The sequence below is a fragment of the Phalangium opilio genome, unplaced genomic scaffold, assembly GCF_054372755.1.
Source record: "Phalangium opilio isolate 3A_F unplaced genomic scaffold, DU_Popi_V2 ptg000329l_1, whole genome shotgun sequence".
Classification (NCBI taxonomy): Eukaryota; Metazoa; Arthropoda; class Arachnida; order Opiliones; family Phalangiidae; genus Phalangium; species Phalangium opilio.
Window position 1 is genome coordinate 979,196 of NW_028324226.1, and position 17,454 is coordinate 996,649.

Sequence of the window (17,454 nt, forward strand, 5' to 3'; positions counted from 1 at the left end):
TGGTACCTCTAGTCGCTCGTCATCACGAGATTGACCTTTCCGCTTACGAAAGGTCATCCACCATCATCATCTTTAGTAAATTCAAACTGACCCTGTTTTCCTACGATACCACCAAACCCCAATTTTCCCTTCAGGCTAAATACATTTTTTTCTTTTTACTTCTTCTCACTATAGACTCTAGGGGAGCTATGAACCCTCCTTAAGGTGGTGAGGGGGTAGGAATAGCAAAAATGTCTTTCTCTTAGTCATTACCAAAAACATCTTAACTTAGATAAAAAAGCTGACGCAGAACGACTTTTTTTTACTTCTCTCTTAAGGAAAATAAAGTTGTTTGAATGTTTGGTCATTGACAGATTTATTAAACAGGAGATGAGCCACTCTTTCCGTTCACCACGGGTTTCTAATCAACGATTTTTTGGGTGGTCCTAGCTATCCTCTATCACCTGTGCAGGTTGTTGTATTCACCCACGAAAATGTGAAAATACAGAAAAATTTCAAAGAATTTGTTTGGGGAATATTTTTTTAAATTAGAAAGTCCTATTTTCCGCAACCTTATTGTGAATTTTAGAAAACAGTTTGTGATAAGTCTGCCATAAATTAAGGGTGATGTTCTTTGGGTGGTTTTGAGTTGGAAAAGTAACTATCTCCATTTTGCCATTTTTTCGAGTTATGATATGAGTGTTTTAGCATTAACCCCTTAATTCAATTAGAAATTATTGTTTTTCAGTGTCTTAATTATATTTGAGATATGAGAAAGTGGTTTAATTGTTCGTTTGTTTTTCACTCCGAACCTTTCATTTTAGAATTGATTTACAAAACTGTATGTTGGATATCAATCAGTAACACTAGAGGAAGGTTTTCGAAGTGGTTTGGTAGTTGAGTTCTTCTCGAGGTTGGGTGGGACTGGGGCGATCCCCTAGAACGTCCTATACTCTAGTCCTGTTATATTTTATCTTTATGAATATTTTAAGTCGTTAAAAACGTTAATTTCTAAAAATAAATACATCATATAGGGTGGGCTCCAAGACTTATTTAGTGTTTAATAATAATAATTTCAGCGTGGATGGGAAGCAATTGCCAGTTTTCCAACTCCGGGTACCGTATAGTTCATTTCTCACTACCTTAAAATGTAGGGTGAGATTTTTGATATTTTGAAACTCTCTAGTATTTATAAATAAATCAATAGAAAATACCTATCATTTTATCTCACTAGTATTTATAAGTAAATCAATAGAAAATACCTATTATTTTAACTGGAGGCAAAACATTATTGGGAAAATATTGATTTTAATTTATTCATATAAATACTTTTTGCAACATTAACCCAGATTTTATGATGATAGTAAACCAACCGGGTGATAATAACAAAATTAACACTAACAAAATATACTCCTTTTTTTCCAAACCAAGTTATTATATTATCATTATAAAAACTGGCCTGTATGCATGCCAACCCATATCCCATTAGTGAGACAACCTCTTTCTTTATATATTTTTAATAAGCGGGTTTTGTTAAATCGTGAGATGCCACCCGTCTCCTATTATAATAAAATCATAAAACCTGAACTATAATATTAAAAAAAAAGTATATTGTAATCACCGACACTACTACCGCAATTGCACCTTTCACCTTTGAGAGAGGGTGAAAAAAGGAAATAACCCACCCAAATAAAACCAGGTTAAAATTATCAATACTTTCAACCATCACGGAAGTTTAATTTAATTTTGATTTTTAAAATGTTAAGAACTTAAATTTAAAACTAGCGCGTTTATCTATATCTATATAAATCAAAGTCCTGACTGACTGACTGACTGACTGACTGACTGACAGACTGACAGATAATCAACGCCCAGCCCAAACCGCTTGCCCTAGAAGGCTGAAAATTTGCAGGAACGTTACTCATAAGTAGTAGGCGCGTACTAAGAAAGATTTTTCCAATCCGCCGCCATCTTAAAAAATGGCGCCCAGAAATGTAAAAAATCTTCTCTATGCAATTAAGTACGCGCGTTTCAACCGATTTCACAAATATTTAGTACACTGGTTTGCTTTAACCTTAAGACGGGCTGAATGGTCTTTCGGGTTCGATTTTTCGCCATCTTTTAAAATGGCGCCCAGAAATGTAAAAAATATTCTCTATGCAATAAAGTCCGCGCGTTCCAACCGATTTCACAAATATTTAGTACAATGGTTTCCTTTAACCTATAGACGGGCTGGATGGTATTTTGGGTTCGATTTGTTGCCATCTTTTTAAATGGCGGCCAAAAACTTAAAAACCCTTAATGTCCGCCTGAAAAGTAATAAAAAATATCCCGACGGGCTGACGGACTGTGCCGAGTGCCTTCGCTTCTAGGGTGCCACAAAAATATTAGTCATCAGTAAAATCTACACATTCTTTATATCATTTTAGATGGAAGTTCTTATTACACGCGAGCGACGCCGCGGGTAACGGCTAGTATAGTATAGTAATACAATATCTCGAATCAAATTTAGGGCAGCAGTTTTTCCATTAGAAAATGATTTAGAGGGAGGGGTTGATGTATACGTGTTACACGAAACAGTAACAATGGAAAATATAATATTAAAAAAAATATTATTTATAAGGATATTTTTGGTTCGAATAACCTATATTTGTTAGAAAATTAAGGGTCAACCTTTGAATATCAAGATAGGCCTGCCCTTATCCCTGTCACTGGTCAGGTGTTACTGCCTTTACTAAAACTAAAAGAATCGATAATAATTTTCTATGTATTCATTTTTAATTTAAAATGAAAGGCTTTTCTGGACCCGAGATGATTTCAAAGGCTGGGGAGTTTTCGTTATTAATTACTCTTAATTTCCGTGTTTTGTTTTGGGAAATAATAAAAAAAGAGAAGACCGAGCTGCATCATGGGAAAGGAAATGTTTGCGGCCTTCCTCTTATCGAGTCACGCAAGCTGTATTAAAGAGAAACGTCATTTTATAAACAAAGATCGATAATTTTCGTCCCCCCTTTTAATTAAAAGAAAATGTAATTAACGGGCAAACATTATTTATATATTTTAGAATATACAAACTTTTAATTTATTTATTTTAATTGTTCAAAGAAAATCAATTCAATATTTAATTAAAACCATATATATAAACTAAGAGTTTTGTTTTATATTTAAAATATTGAATTATTTTACTATTTTATATATTTTTCTGTTTTATATAAGTATATATTTTAGAATATACAAACTATTTAATTATTTATGATTTTTAATGGTTCAAGGAAAAATAATTTAATATTTTATAATTTTTCTATTTACAGATTGTGTTTTGAACTTTGAAACCGGAGTATATCTCTAATCTTACGTAATATGACGCGTTTGAAATGCACCATCGAATCTGGCACCCCAAGCCCTTCAAGCCATTATGAAAAGTGTTTTCAGTCTGGGAGATATTTCTGAAATTCGTGAGTACCAACTACCACATTTGTTTATTGATGATTATGGTTTTCAACTTATTACGCCATCGTTTATTAATAAAAAGTTACAGACAATTTTTAAGCCTTGGCTATGTTAAAACAAAGGTGAATTGTCTGACTCGCGCAATTTTATGCCATTTTTCGACCTGGATATACGATTTTCTCGATCCATTCGCACGTAAGGGGCATAATCTCGAATAGCGCCAATTCGGCAGAATTTTTTATTTTAGAGTTCTCAAATTTTCCGCCACTTTTTTTTTATACTATGGGGTCAAACCTCCCTCGCTTTTAGGGGAGGGGGGTATATACCCCCTACGTCATGCATTATTCATAAAATAATAGAGAGGGCTTATATGGAATAGTGGGTGCATTAAGAAAAGCGAGTTTAGTTCAAAAGCCCGGTCGGCATCTATCCATATTTTACTCGTTGTTTAACTCAATTTCAAGCTCCCGCCAAAAAGGGCCGAAATTTACTTCAAACTTCCCCTCCCCCCATCCCACCATTAAGGGGGAGGGTTGGAACGCTTAATAAGTTAAGCCCCTCTGAACGTTCTCATCAAAATAAGCCATAAATGCCTTTAAAATTATTGAAAATAAATGCTCAAGTCTTTTCTATGCAAATTAGTCGGGGTTAGTTATTAAGGTATTTCTCCATTGTTTAGAATTGATAGGTTATACAGATATTTTTTTTAACTAAATTGGTCTCCAAGTTACGACGTATTTTTCGAGGGGCTAATCACTGTACATCGATTACAAATTACGTGTATTTATTTTAGCACTGTCAAGGGCTGGTTTTTCAGAGATTACGCGTAATCACTTTAGTACAGTCTGAGGTACAGTGGTGTACACCGATTACACTGAGTGATTGGCCTCTCGGTATTTTTGCGAACCAACTTGCTTACTCGCTTCGTTTCTCATATGCCTGGGATTTGGGGGGAAATACTTCCTCGTTACTGGGGCGCAGGGGTCGGTGCGAACGGAAGTGAGGGGTCATTAGGGGTCAACCGTGTAAATAATTACGCGACGCCTTAATGGATAGATCATAACTCGAGACTTGAAAAGGGAAAATGGATTTTTGCGCTTTGGTCATTATTTAAACCATTCCTGTTCTACTACCAACTATTGTGCCCCCCCCCTCCATAAGTAACCTTGAAGGAAAGTGCGTGATTATGTAGTTTTCTAAGTACTTTTAGGCTTAACAATAACGACTAGTTAATAATGTTACATCAGAATCTATTACGCCGAATCTCACGACGAATTTTGTTCAGTAGATCACGTTTTATTTTTTCTTTTTCTTTTTTGTCTTTAAGTTGTTATAACATTACAAGCGCATTAAGTACGGGATTTCTCCGAGTATGTATTTCGAATTTTGTGAAAGTGTTTCGAGTTTTTGGATGGTTATATATAAATATAAAGGTCCATTCAGACTACGACGCTGACGTGAACGTGTTATTTAAGTCTGAGTGGGCCTTAAGGGGACACTGTTCATACAACTACGGCGTATATCATTTAAGGGCGAAGAACTTAACTTCCTGTTTTAAATACAATGATGACCTCTTTATCACCACCATTGCTATAGTACTTGGAGAAAGGGTAGACGCTGCAATTAAGTGGGTTCTTTTTTTAACGCGACGAAATATATCATTATTTAATTTGAGATAATTATACTCCTATTGTCTTAATTTAAGAAAAGCCACAATTTTATATATTATTTTAAATATCGAATTATAATACATTTAGGTTGAAAATGGGTCGGTAATTTAATTCTTTTATATATTATATTATTTTGTGTTTAAAAATGCATTAACCCGGGTTGGGTTTCCACGAGTATCCAGCTTTCTTTAGTTATATGCCAACTACGCTGGTTTTATTTTTATTAGCCTTAGGAAAAGGGTTAAGGCTATAGTTTTCTTTATCGGGGGAAGGTCCCCAAAAAAATATAACCTTAGTTGCCCATATCCCTAAGGGACCATGAAAGAAAGTAATATTGATTACTATCGGGTCTAAATACATCTACCTTGATCTTCGAAGCGAGCGACGAAGAAGAAAAAATATAAAACCGCAGCATCGGTATTTACTGGGTAACCCATAAAATACCTAAAGACATAGAGATAGTGAGCTCAGCTAGCTCGCTTACTCGCAAAAGCCATGAAGAAAATAAAAAGAGAGAGACAAGTATTATCTTTTACCCAATAAGAAAGCGACCGATGTCGAATCTAGTCTAGCTTTTTACATCCCATCGTATACAGTCTAGTATAGTAGTAGTACAAAGAAATAACTAAGATTAGGGTAGGGTTTAGGAAAGAGAAGAGATGCACCAAGAGAGATAGATCGAGTATAAGATCTTTGGTACACCGATGGAATTCCACTTTCAATATTACTTACCTACAAGGATAACTAAAGCTTAACTTCTTATCTTATGTTGTTGTTTGTTATTTTCTCTTCCTTTTACTTCTTACCCACAAAATAATTTGGGAAACGTTTATGTTGACGAAAAGCAAATTAATTTATCATAAGTCTTTTAAGTAGAAATATTATAAATCTTTCTATCTTAATTTTTAATTTATTTTAAATTATGTATGAAGCAGTTTGAGAATCTAATTAATAACGTTCTTCGGTTTTAATTAATGTCCGAATTTCTTTCGCACGTGTACCCGAAGGTCCTTAACTCTCTCTCTTTTCGTAGCAATTTATTTATTTCCTTTTAAATACCGCTTCCTTAAAAGGATAGGAAAGATCTCTCTCCATCCCTCTCTCTCTTTCTACTCTAGATTTGTGAATTTAAATTTTGCCACCGGGTTTCCTTTGAGATTCTCTCCCCCGCTTCTAGCTGTAGGAATTCGCGGGAACTTTACTGGGATTTTAGCCATTTTAGCCTAAAATAGAGTATACAAGAGCGGCGAAAAGAGGCGCAGGAATTAACCCCATTCTCTCTCTCTCTCTCTCTCTCTCTCTCTCTCTCTCTCTCTCTCTCTCTCTCTCTCTCTCTCTCTCTCTCTCTCTCTCTCTCTCTCTCTCTCTCTTTTGCCAGCCAGTTTTGCTTCCTCTTTTACTCCCGCTTTACTCTTCATCAAGGAGTGATTAACGTTTACATTCTTCTCTCTTTCTCTTTCTCTCTCCATCGCCGCTTTTCTCCCTCATCTTCATCTTTGCTCTTGATGAATCCTTTCGCTTGAGAAAACCCGAGTATACCCCGAGACTACTCGCGTCCCTTCTTTATAAATTATCCATAGGCCATTTTAGAGCGGGCTTACTGTTGGTTGGTTGGTTGGGTGGTTGTAAGGACTATATATATGTCTAAGAGGAAGTTTAAAACTATAACCACCTTCAAAGAGAAGCTAGGGGAGATGCCCTTGGGCCTGGGAGAAAACCACGACTAACCCCTGGAGATGATACATTGAAACTATGTCCCTTACTCCCTTTCAAGTTGTAATTATTGACCCCTTTCTCTGTAACGTTTAAGGCTTTCAACACATCTTGAATCATACATACATACATACATACATAAAAACATAATTTTTAATTTTGCTATACGATAGTATGTAAATGCCATTAAAACTGCCCATGTTGAGGTCGGGTTTCTCTCAACTAAACTTATTTTTGAAGGACTATCAGGGTTGGTACATACCTGGGAAAAAGAACTGTCAGTTTGGAAATTAATTGTTGACCTGCGTTTGTGGGGCTCGAGTAAATTTAAACTGAAGGGGGTTTCTCTGGGCAGCTTAAAGTAACCAATCGCGTAGTTAAGTCTCCAAAAAACAACTCTAGGATAATATCAGGGAAATATGTATGGGAAAAATCCCTGGAAATGTCAGGGAATTAGGTTTTCCAAATGTTATATGAACCCTGAGTTTGTATATCTCGTTATTCCTATTGTAGGCTTCCTTTAGAACTTGCATGGTGGACCCTAAAAATCCCCATCCCATTTCATTTATGCAAGACCTAGAAATTTTCTACTTTCATCTTTCTCTGCTCCGTTTCTCTCTTTCCATCAGTTTCCCCCTCTCTCTTTTCTAAATATTTTGGGCGTGCGGGAAAAGTTTTCCCCATCAAACGCGTGCAATTTTAAGGTTTCTCTAAAGGCGTTATGGTCTATGGTGCCCCGAAGCATCCGAAGTAACGCGCACCGTCCGATGTTTGCTCCCCCTTTATCCTTTTTCTTAGTTGTTGCTCTTGAGCTTCCTCCATCCTTTAGGATCGTAGCTTTATTCTAGAGAATGTCATCCGAAAATGTATTATATTCTAGGGAGAAGGGGAGGGATTATACCGTTGGTTATAATGCGTTTCTGAACACAACCCATCATTCTCGGTCTTTGTTTGAATTTATATATATACGAAACAGAAGTGGGTAATTCAGAGTAGGATAGCCCCGGTTCCATTCTAGTTATGTAATAGAAGTGGATTGTAAATGAAAACAGAAGTGAGATGAGACCAGAAGTACTGAGCTAACCAAATTCTTCACTCGGCGAAAGTGAATATTCTTGATAACGCAAGAACGGTTGGCCCTCTAGTAGCGGTTTCTGAATTTCCCCTCCAAAACGTGAGACGCTCGCGGTGGTAGACGGCCGAACTAGATTCAAGGAGCCGCGTCCGTGTTCGGCCGCTTTAGGTTGAGGGGAAGGGGTAGGAAATGTTTTTGGAACTCGACCAATTTTTTTCTCAGTAGTGTAGGCGCGTGGGAAGCGGCATAAAATCCTCAAATTTGTTCACTAGTGCCAGGATCTACTACCAATGCTAGAGCCCTTCACTTCTAGTCTCATCTCACTTCTGATGAAAACAAAGCACCCCTTTTTACTGTACAGGGTGTTTTTGATAAGTCTGTCGTAAATTAAAGGATGCTGTGTTCTTAGGGTCAAACTAATTGGAAAGTGTCAAAGAACTTTGGGGTCTGCAACATTTAGTTACGGAGATATGGGCTCCCAAAAATCAATGATTGGCCCCTCAAACATCCCTTCAATTTGTGACTGCCTTACTGGAAACACCTATTATACATCTTTGTAAGAAACAGAAGTACATAATACGAAGTATAATTTAATAAGTCCCTTTTCCTCTTAAGTATTTATAATTTATAATTGTTTTTCTTTCTTCTAATTTAACGAAACCGTTAATTAAAGAATATGGAACCCTCATTAAAAATTAAGGGTTGATGAATTAAAAAAAACCTTAAAAGATTAAATATTTTTCCCATATTAAATTTTTTTTCTATCTTTAGAAAACCTTTAAAAAGAAAGTACCCAGGTTTCTAGATTAAAAATTAATGCGAAAAAAGACTTTTCGGCTTTTTCAAAAAAATCAAGATTAAAAGATTGACCGTCGATGTCTTTGCATTACCGCACTGCATCTTACGTGTGTGAGAGTGAAAAAAAATATATTATACAGGGTGTTTTTGATAAGTTTGCCATAAATTAAAGGGTCAAACTTAGTGGAAAAGGGTATTTATGGAGATATGGGCTCCCAAACATTGAATTGGCCCCCTAAGTGTCCTTGAGATGACCTTAAAGAGTGGACATTTTGAACAATAACGAAGTTTGCTTTGCGCAAATAATAGGTACAAGTACCTTAACTCGGTACTTGGCACTGTTAGATCATGGACCACTACATGACTTACTTAGATTTACTTTATCAGTGTACGTACACTTCTACCCATTTAATAGTAGATAACGGTTCAATAAAGTTCTTAGATTGAAGATCAATATGTCTTGTTCCAGACCGCGTGTTCTTCGACAATTTCAAAGAAAGCACACTTCTATTTATGACAGACTGATCAAAAACACCCTGTATGGGGGAATATAAAAAAGTCTTAACACCTTTCAAAGATGAGGAGATGAAATCCGGTGGCGCGTATAGGGACTCTCTCACTCAGTCTCGATAAAAGCCCTTCAACAAACTTAACCAAATATTTCTGCTTATTAAAAAAGCAATTTTCAAAGTACCGTCGTCGTCCGTATAGCTCGTGTAGAGTAAAGCTGGCAATTCGATTTATTTTTTTCTTTCAAAAGACTGCTTCTCTTCTATGAATTCAATGTCAGCCAGCACTCGACTTCATAACGAGTTTAAAGTTCGTTTTTTTTAATCATAATAAAAATTTAGTTCCTCCCACTCTTTAATAGCATACAGCTCCCTAACTTTGGTTAGTGTGACTCGCAAATACTTGAATAAAAAATAAGTTGAATTGGAACTTAATAGTGGCTTCCGAAATAGAAAACTGTTCTTTTATTAAAGGAACCAACTCTCTCTCTCTCTCACTCGCTTTTGCTATATTTCCGTTGACAGCTCATAATGATCACTCTACAAAACTAATATTCTATGAAAAGTATTATGGTCGTAAAAAATTACGGGAGTTTGGGTTCTAACGTGTCTTTTGTTGTAAAACCTACTGGCGTTCTCGCTTCTGGTACGCAAATAATGTCTGTATTACGTATATAAGGTGTTTGGGCGGTAACCTGCACCAAAAACTGTAGTTTTTGATTCTGCCACTAAAGTTTTCGACAGCTATAACTATTTAGGCTTACTTTTATGTCTTCATTAGTTCGTCGGTTATAGGGTATTTTACTTTAAATCAGGGACTAGTACCATCCTGCCTTAATTATTATCCGAAAACTTCAGTCGTCTAAGTACAATTTTACGATGATAAAAATGGTCCATAACGTCTTGTAATATTTCCTATATCCGGATGATTTTTGGTGGTGGTGGTGCATGGTGTCGTGTTTATGGGCTAAAAGTGCGTAAGAACCAACCTAAATTCATGGGGGTTTCTTCTACGCGATTTCCGACAAGGGGTTACGCCCCCCGCCCTATTTCCCCCTTCTCTACTCCCCCCTTCCTTTGTCAGTATTGTCTTGGCTTAATAATAGAGTTGTCGCCCCAATCCTTTTAGTGTACGCAACCCCAATCGTTATAATTCTGGCATTTTTGAACGTTCGTATTTCACCGGTGCCCTAAAAGAATTTACTAAATTTTCCATATGAATATTTATCTAATAGTAATTAGTGATGAGCATGAATAATTCATTTTTGGAGCTAGAAATGAGAATGAGTACAGTGTTTTTGAAGCTTGAAATAAACTGATTTCGCTAGTAGTACAGGTGAGAATTTAATTTACAGAAAATAATTGTTTGGTCTGTTTCTCCTCGTATATTCCAAAGAGAATTAAACTAATTCCTGATATTATTCATTGTTTCCTGGGATGGGAGAGATAAAAGGGTCCTCTAAGCTTTCGTATCGGTGTAAATTGACATAGTTTTTTATTTTAAACCCCATGGGTCTATGCTCGCCTCCTAACTAAGTTATTAAAGTTCTCACTTTAACTTTTTAATCAGGGTAAGCGTGTTAAAAGACGGTTACGATACACCATGTTTCCCACGTGTTTTTGGTGATATCTCCCCTCCCCTCCCCCTTACAGTGCCCCCGAATTTTGTCAGGTTTGTGGCCCGGCAAATCTTTACGACCCATCTCGACTCCACACAGTTTTAAAAGCTAGTCGCTGACGTAATGGCACTTTAAAAAAAAAGAAACCGAAGGCTTTAATTACTTAATTAGTGGAAAATACACCTTAATTATGCACGCCTGGAAATTTATTCTCAGACGGTAAAACAAATATACGAGCGGGGTTTGTTTTTTAAATTTTCTTTTTTGCCACCCCAATGCAAAGTTTAATGTACACGTAATCAGTAATGTTGTTTACATAACGAGGTCTGGTTATTTATAAATTTATATATTATATATAAATATTAAATTCCCTGGTATTCATTATATTTAAAAATCCGGTTATTTTTTATTATTACCTAGTACTTTTATTTTTCTCGGCGTAAGCCTGGCGGTGATGCTATTAAGTGCTATTTAAACCACGTGACGTGATATCTGGAAGATGAAATTTAAATTTAATACACAATTTGTTTTTTTTTTTTTTTTAGAAATAAATTTTATACGGGGTCTATTGTGTAATTCGTATTAAGGCTAGGATAACGTGGATTAAATTGCCTTGTTTTATGATTTATCTGTATTAATTTATTCTACTATAATAATGAATATATATTATTATGTAAGGGAGTTTGTATTATGTTGTTTTCGTATTTCGCTCACGGCCCAGTAATTTGTCGATGGATTAAGTTGATGCCACACGTAGAAAGGGGGGAGAGTCCATTAAGGCTATTTTACCGGGTGTGGGAAGATGCCTTAAAGAAATTGAAATAACAATCGAAGAAGCATCCCACGTTTTAAAGCGAAAAAAAAAGGGCAGGACACCGTAGCTAAATTAACCCTCTAATGGATCTGTGAAATTTAAACCATATCCTTTAAAAACATTAAGGGATGAAAATAAAAAAATAGGAAAAATATTTTTCATCATTTTTAAAAATATGATCCTTAATTTTTTATTATTTTTTCTTTAAAGTTGTTAGGATATAAACAAAACTAAACGTTGAAAATCAATTAAGGAATTTTTGTTATATTATAAATTACAGGGTATTCCATAAAGGTTAATTAATTATAAGACCGAACTACAGTGTGGATGGTATTTGAAAGACAATTATTTTTAATTTAAAACGCTCCAATCATAACTCGTAAACGGTGTCCCTTGGGGAAAAATGCCACAGAAGTTACGCAATTTCGACTCAAAATTGACTTCCATAGAGCCATCCCACTGTAATTCGGTCCTTCCACCATTTTTGTAACACCCTGTATTTTTTACGGATAAGTTTAAAAGTTTTTAACTTCTGCCCCGACCTAGATAAAACAAATTACCCTTTCAGGAATAAAATAAAATAGAATCTAACCAACAAGGCGTTCAAATCTGGATTATTATTATTATAATAATAATTTAAAAAAATATTGGAAAGATTTTTTTAAGAAAGAAAAAACATTTGGTGAGCAAAAATCGTTAACGAGATGAGAGAGCGAAAGAAAGAAATGTATGGAGAAACCGGATTCCCTCTGAACATTTTTATACAAAATTTTTTTTTCTTCTCTAGTTAGTTAGAGGCGTACAAGGAGAGCCCTTGTTTTTTAAAGTTTTTCGCCTTCAGTTCAAATTATTCCCGCTGCCATACATCCGGCGCGCCACTCGCTATCCCTTGGTCCTCCTGGAAAGGGGGGGGGCGAATACTAAAATTGAGATTCCCTTTAATTTAGGCCCCATGCTCTAGAAGGGGGGATTTAGGTCTAAACTACCGAGATACACGCAATGGGGCCCCCTCTCTTCAGTCTCTTGACCACAACCAATTTAACTTGATAGCGTCTGTGAGACTAAACTCTAACGTTTTTATTTTTTCCCTTTGGTGTCTAGTAAAGGTGTCGTTTTAGTTTCTTGATCCATTGTAATATTTTTAGAGACGAAAAGACTTCCTTTTGTTCAACCCAAAAAGGACAGAGTCGAGCTCGCTATAACGTCAACGTAATAAAGACGTAACAATTTTACGAGGTGTCGAACATTTTTCCCCCACGATCCTCCCCCCTTTCACCTTTCCCGGTCCGAAATGGGCCCAATTTATACCTCAGGATGTTAAAAAAATGTATATTTTATCGCGTTTTAAATTTATGGGTGGAGTTGACAAAGAATATTCAGGTGGTGCATCAAATATATTTATGGATGGTTTTCTCAACGATTGCCCCGTTTCTTTATTTTATAATGGGGAATTCCATTTAGCCGCTCTGAAATCGCTCGAGATTTGCTCTATTATTACATTATTAAATCCGAAAGAGAGCGCTGGCATAACAGATTGATCTGGAAATAATTTATTTATAATTTCGTTTCTTAGATGCTTTATTTAACTTTTAGTTTTCTTTCTACCGACAAAACGTCTCTTCAGATCTAGTTAGAAATCATCCCTACTGGATGAAGAGTCAGCTCTAAGCAGATCTCGGATCGAGCGCTCTGTAAATGGAAATTAATTGAAATCCGAGCGAGAGCTGCGGATCTAGATTTCGAAATGGAAAACGCAAAATGTTTTCTGGGCGCCCCGGAGCAGCCTGTAAATGAAATTGTTAGTGGGCACTAAAGACGGTCAGAGAAATTTCCTACCCCGTTACTGAACTTTAACTGCCCTTCAGGGTAATTGTACAAATTTTTCAGTCTGTTGCAGATAGACTTTGAATTGCACTCACCAGTCACCACAAAATTATTGACAATACTTTTCCGCGCATTAGCTATGCCTGGAGATTGAAAACTTAAATTGGTCAGTCTTTTGAATGACCAATTCGTTTGGGGTCTTTTCACTTTTTCTTTGAATAAAAAATATGAAGGGCTGTTATAAAATTAGAGCCTCGAATGGTTTTGAAATGATAATTAGGATGAAATTGATGGATTGGAAATTGATTAGGCGTGACTTTGAATTTTAAATTCAACACGTTTTCTCCTGCCGTCTCTCGCTTCCCTCTTTCTCTCTCTCTGGCAAAATCTATCTTGATCGTGCGAAATTTTGAAATTATCCATATTGAAAAATAATTCTCTCATTACGTAATCACCCCACCGTACTATTTTATTGGATTCATACGCGCAGTACGAAATATAGGAATATTAAATTTATTCCGTATCGATTTTCAAATATGTAAAATGAAAATTACCTTTTTATGGATTTATGAAATCAGGGGTATTACGAAACACCGGCGTCCGTATAATAATGATTCATTTTATTTCCCACTTTTATACATATTTGACCATCATTACTGACCACTTTAAATTAAGTTCCCCTTTTAAGGATTGTTTAAATAAAAATGAATGTACGTTTTTGGGTAAGGAAGGTGGTAGGGTAGCTTTTAACGTAAGAAGATGTACAGGGTGTTTCTGATAAGTCTGCCATAAATTAATTGGGATGTTCTTTGGACAAACGATTTTGAGTTCAAAATGTAACTTCTATCTCCATTTTGCCACAAGGGACGCTGTTCTCGAGTTATGATTTGAGTGTTTTAGGAATAACCCCTTAATTAAATTAGAAATCATTGTCTAAATTATCTTCTTAATTAAATTTATGGAGTCATCCGTAAAATACACTTGTAAACATTGGCCCGGACAGAAAAATGGAGATAGAAATTACATTTTCGACTGAAAATCGTTTGTCCAAAGAACATTCCCCTTAATTTATGGCAGACTTATCAGAAACACCCAGTATAAAAGAGTATAAAAGGACCATTTAGATTTAAAAGGCGAATCTAGTTTTGTTTTACTCCCATAGGACTAAACAAACAAGACATTACCGTTAGAGTTATAAATTGAACTGCGCGCATAGCGTATAGAAAATTCCAGTTAAAATATTTATCTTTTTCTTCGATTTTCTCTGTTTTCCAATGTCCCTTTTATTAACGAGGAATTGTCAATTTTTTAAACAAACAAAAAGCCCTTGAAAAACCTCGAAGCCCAAACACATTCTCTCTTTCTTTCGTTTTCTCAACGCAACTCAAAAAGAAATACATTAATCAATCCATTGTCCAGGATTTCACTGTGAAATAATTTTTTTTGCCAAGGCTTAAGAAGGCTTTTAGAAAATCATTCGAGATATAAGAAAATATCTCGGGGCTATATTTGTTTAGGAACTTAGACAAACTTATAAGACGTTTTCATCTTACTGCATGAGGCTGACGCTATTTAATTGAATTGTATTATGTCAGGTACATTTTGACTTCGCGTGTTTACGACATGGTATTTAAAAAAATAATAATTATGAATCTAATTATTGTTTATTTTAATTGATGGCATCAAAGTTCTCGGAACTTTAGAAAACATCATTTGAATATTAAGATGTATACCGTAGATACTTGCAATTTCTATTTTATTATTTTTATTTTTTAAGATAGGTTTATTATGAAGGTACGTTTACCTTTTTGCCAGCACTATTGTCCCTATCTCGCGGCCGGTTAAACAGGGTGTGCCCCACCCTTTATACAGAAAAAAAAAACCCCTCAGATATAACGTTACATAGCCAGGGTATAAAGATACTACGCCCCTTTTCTCGCTGGCTCTTTTTCAAGACAGGCATGGCGCGCCTTTTTCGAAATGGTGTGTTTGTTCTCTCATGATCTATGTCCGATGATGAACGCCTCCTTCCTTCCTTCTCTCTTTAAAGGAAAACTTCCAGCTACAATTTCTTTAGGAAGATACTCTAGAAAACCACGGTGAAATCAATCACGGAACCGTTTGAACATGATCTTTAATTTTAATGCATAGTTTCCACCAAAAGGGGGATTTTGACTTTCCCGGGGAAAATGTTGCCGGGTGGTTTATGAGTTGAGAGAGAAAGGATAGCAGTTCAGTTTCACTTGACCAACTTGACTCATACAGAGCCTGATAACACTGCATTGCACTGAAGTTTAAGCTGAGAGACGGAGCATGCATTTTATGTAGCCACTTTAGTTTTCAGACTAGAAGGATTGATACCATTTACACCAGGAGGCCAGGGTACTTTGTGCGGACTAAGTTCAGTACCAACGTAGTCTGGCCTGGCCTAGTCTCAAAACTATGTATATTACCATAACTGTCATCGTGGTAACGCACATTCAAATCAACCCGGACCACCTAATAGACAAAAGATAACAATTATCTATTTATCCCCCTAAGTTCATGGTTTAAACTCGCTTCCTCTTGACGCGTTACCAGAAACAATCAACAAAAGACGTTGCTAATAAACAATGATAATAACATAGGAAACGAGCTTCTTTTTGTTATCCCGTAATTTCAAGTTGTTCTCGCAAATGGTGCATGGTTGGTTGGGTGGGTGTAAGTAATCTAGCTTCTTTATTTCATTAGGTCACATTTGGGTTTAAAACAGACTAAACTTAGGGTGTAGCTCTCTAAAACCCTTTGTTACTAACTAAAGGATAGCATCTGTTTTCACCAATAACAGTAATAATATCAATTCTTTGATTGAAAACAACTTAAAGTAAATAAATTTTAAAAAATAACAAGAGAAATTTTAGGGACCACACCTAGAATTTCCCTTCCTAAGATAAGGACACGGACCACCTCTAGTAGTAGCACCGCTCCGCACCATGTGACCTTCTTAGTCGGTGTTACTGTAACTATAGTGACAATGAGAAATGGTTCCGATAGTGAAAATGGTTTTTAGGATCTTTTGCTGGGTCGTTAAGAGCTAAACTTTTAAGGTCCTATCCCTTATTACGCGCTTTTAGCTAAGGGGGTCCATTGTTCAAGAAATCTTTTTCGGGTCTAAGAACCACCTACCACTTAGCCTCAACACTATTCAAATTTGGAACGAGACCATTATATCCACCCTCTTGGAGCTATATAGGTACCACTCCCGTTTTTCGCAGTGTGCTGCTTGCCGCTGCCTTGAGGGCATCTCTTAATCGTTTACCCCTAACTACCAGTGACACAATAGTCGCTCAAAAACCATCCATTACTTTTCTCGAGTCTTTTTTTTTATTATTGCATTTTCCTTCAAGTAGCCAAGTAAAAACCAAGAACAATAGACCAAATAAATAAAAAATGTTGGCCCAGTTTAATTTATCCCAAGCATAAATATTGACTGATTTATTGTAACAAATCATTTGATTTGAATCTCCGTATTTGTTAAACGGCGTCATTTAATTTCGATTTCTAATTTGCCCCTGATAATTTATTCAGGGTTTGAGGTTTGCGTTGCGGTTTTGGTTAAACCGATCGATATCCTTAATTTCCTGGAGCGAAACGTACCCTGTAAGGCCTCCAGCGCGAAGATAATTGGTCTATGTTGTTTTGGTTTAATATTTATCTCACAGTCGACCGAATTTGATTATATAATAATATAACCCACCTTCTTCCCCCAACCCGGACTAAATCGTACTCTGATTGGTTAAAAATATTTATACCGAGCTAATTAAAGCTAAATGAGTTCGTTGTCGTTGGCATGATTTCAGAGGATATTTCCAATTTTAATTTTAATCGGAAATTAATAATTTAATTAGTTTTAGGATGTATCTTTGATTGATTACGTTTGATTTAAAGGCAGTGTGTTTGTAATCTTAATGAAATACAGAGTCTGAATATTTACTCTTGGTGAATTATATAATATGTTTAAAAT

At 35.8% G+C, this 17,454-nt stretch overlaps 1 protein-coding gene and 1 long non-coding RNA gene across 2 annotated transcripts in view; one reads left to right on the plus strand and one right to left on the minus strand.

Annotated features, from left to right (window-relative positions):
- Positions 1–17,454, minus strand: part of LOC149610201 (latrophilin Cirl-like) — a 120,049-nt gene that overhangs the window by 18,538 nt on the left and 84,057 nt on the right. The window lies entirely within an intron of this gene.
- LOC149610202 (uncharacterized) overlaps positions 1–17,454 on the plus strand; it is a 168,769-nt gene that overhangs the window by 12,286 nt on the left and 139,029 nt on the right. Inside the window, exon 3 of the long non-coding RNA XR_016376602.1 lies at positions 3,291–3,434. This is a non-coding gene — a long non-coding RNA (uncharacterized LOC149610202). The remainder of the gene's footprint in view (positions 1–3,290; positions 3,435–17,454) is intronic.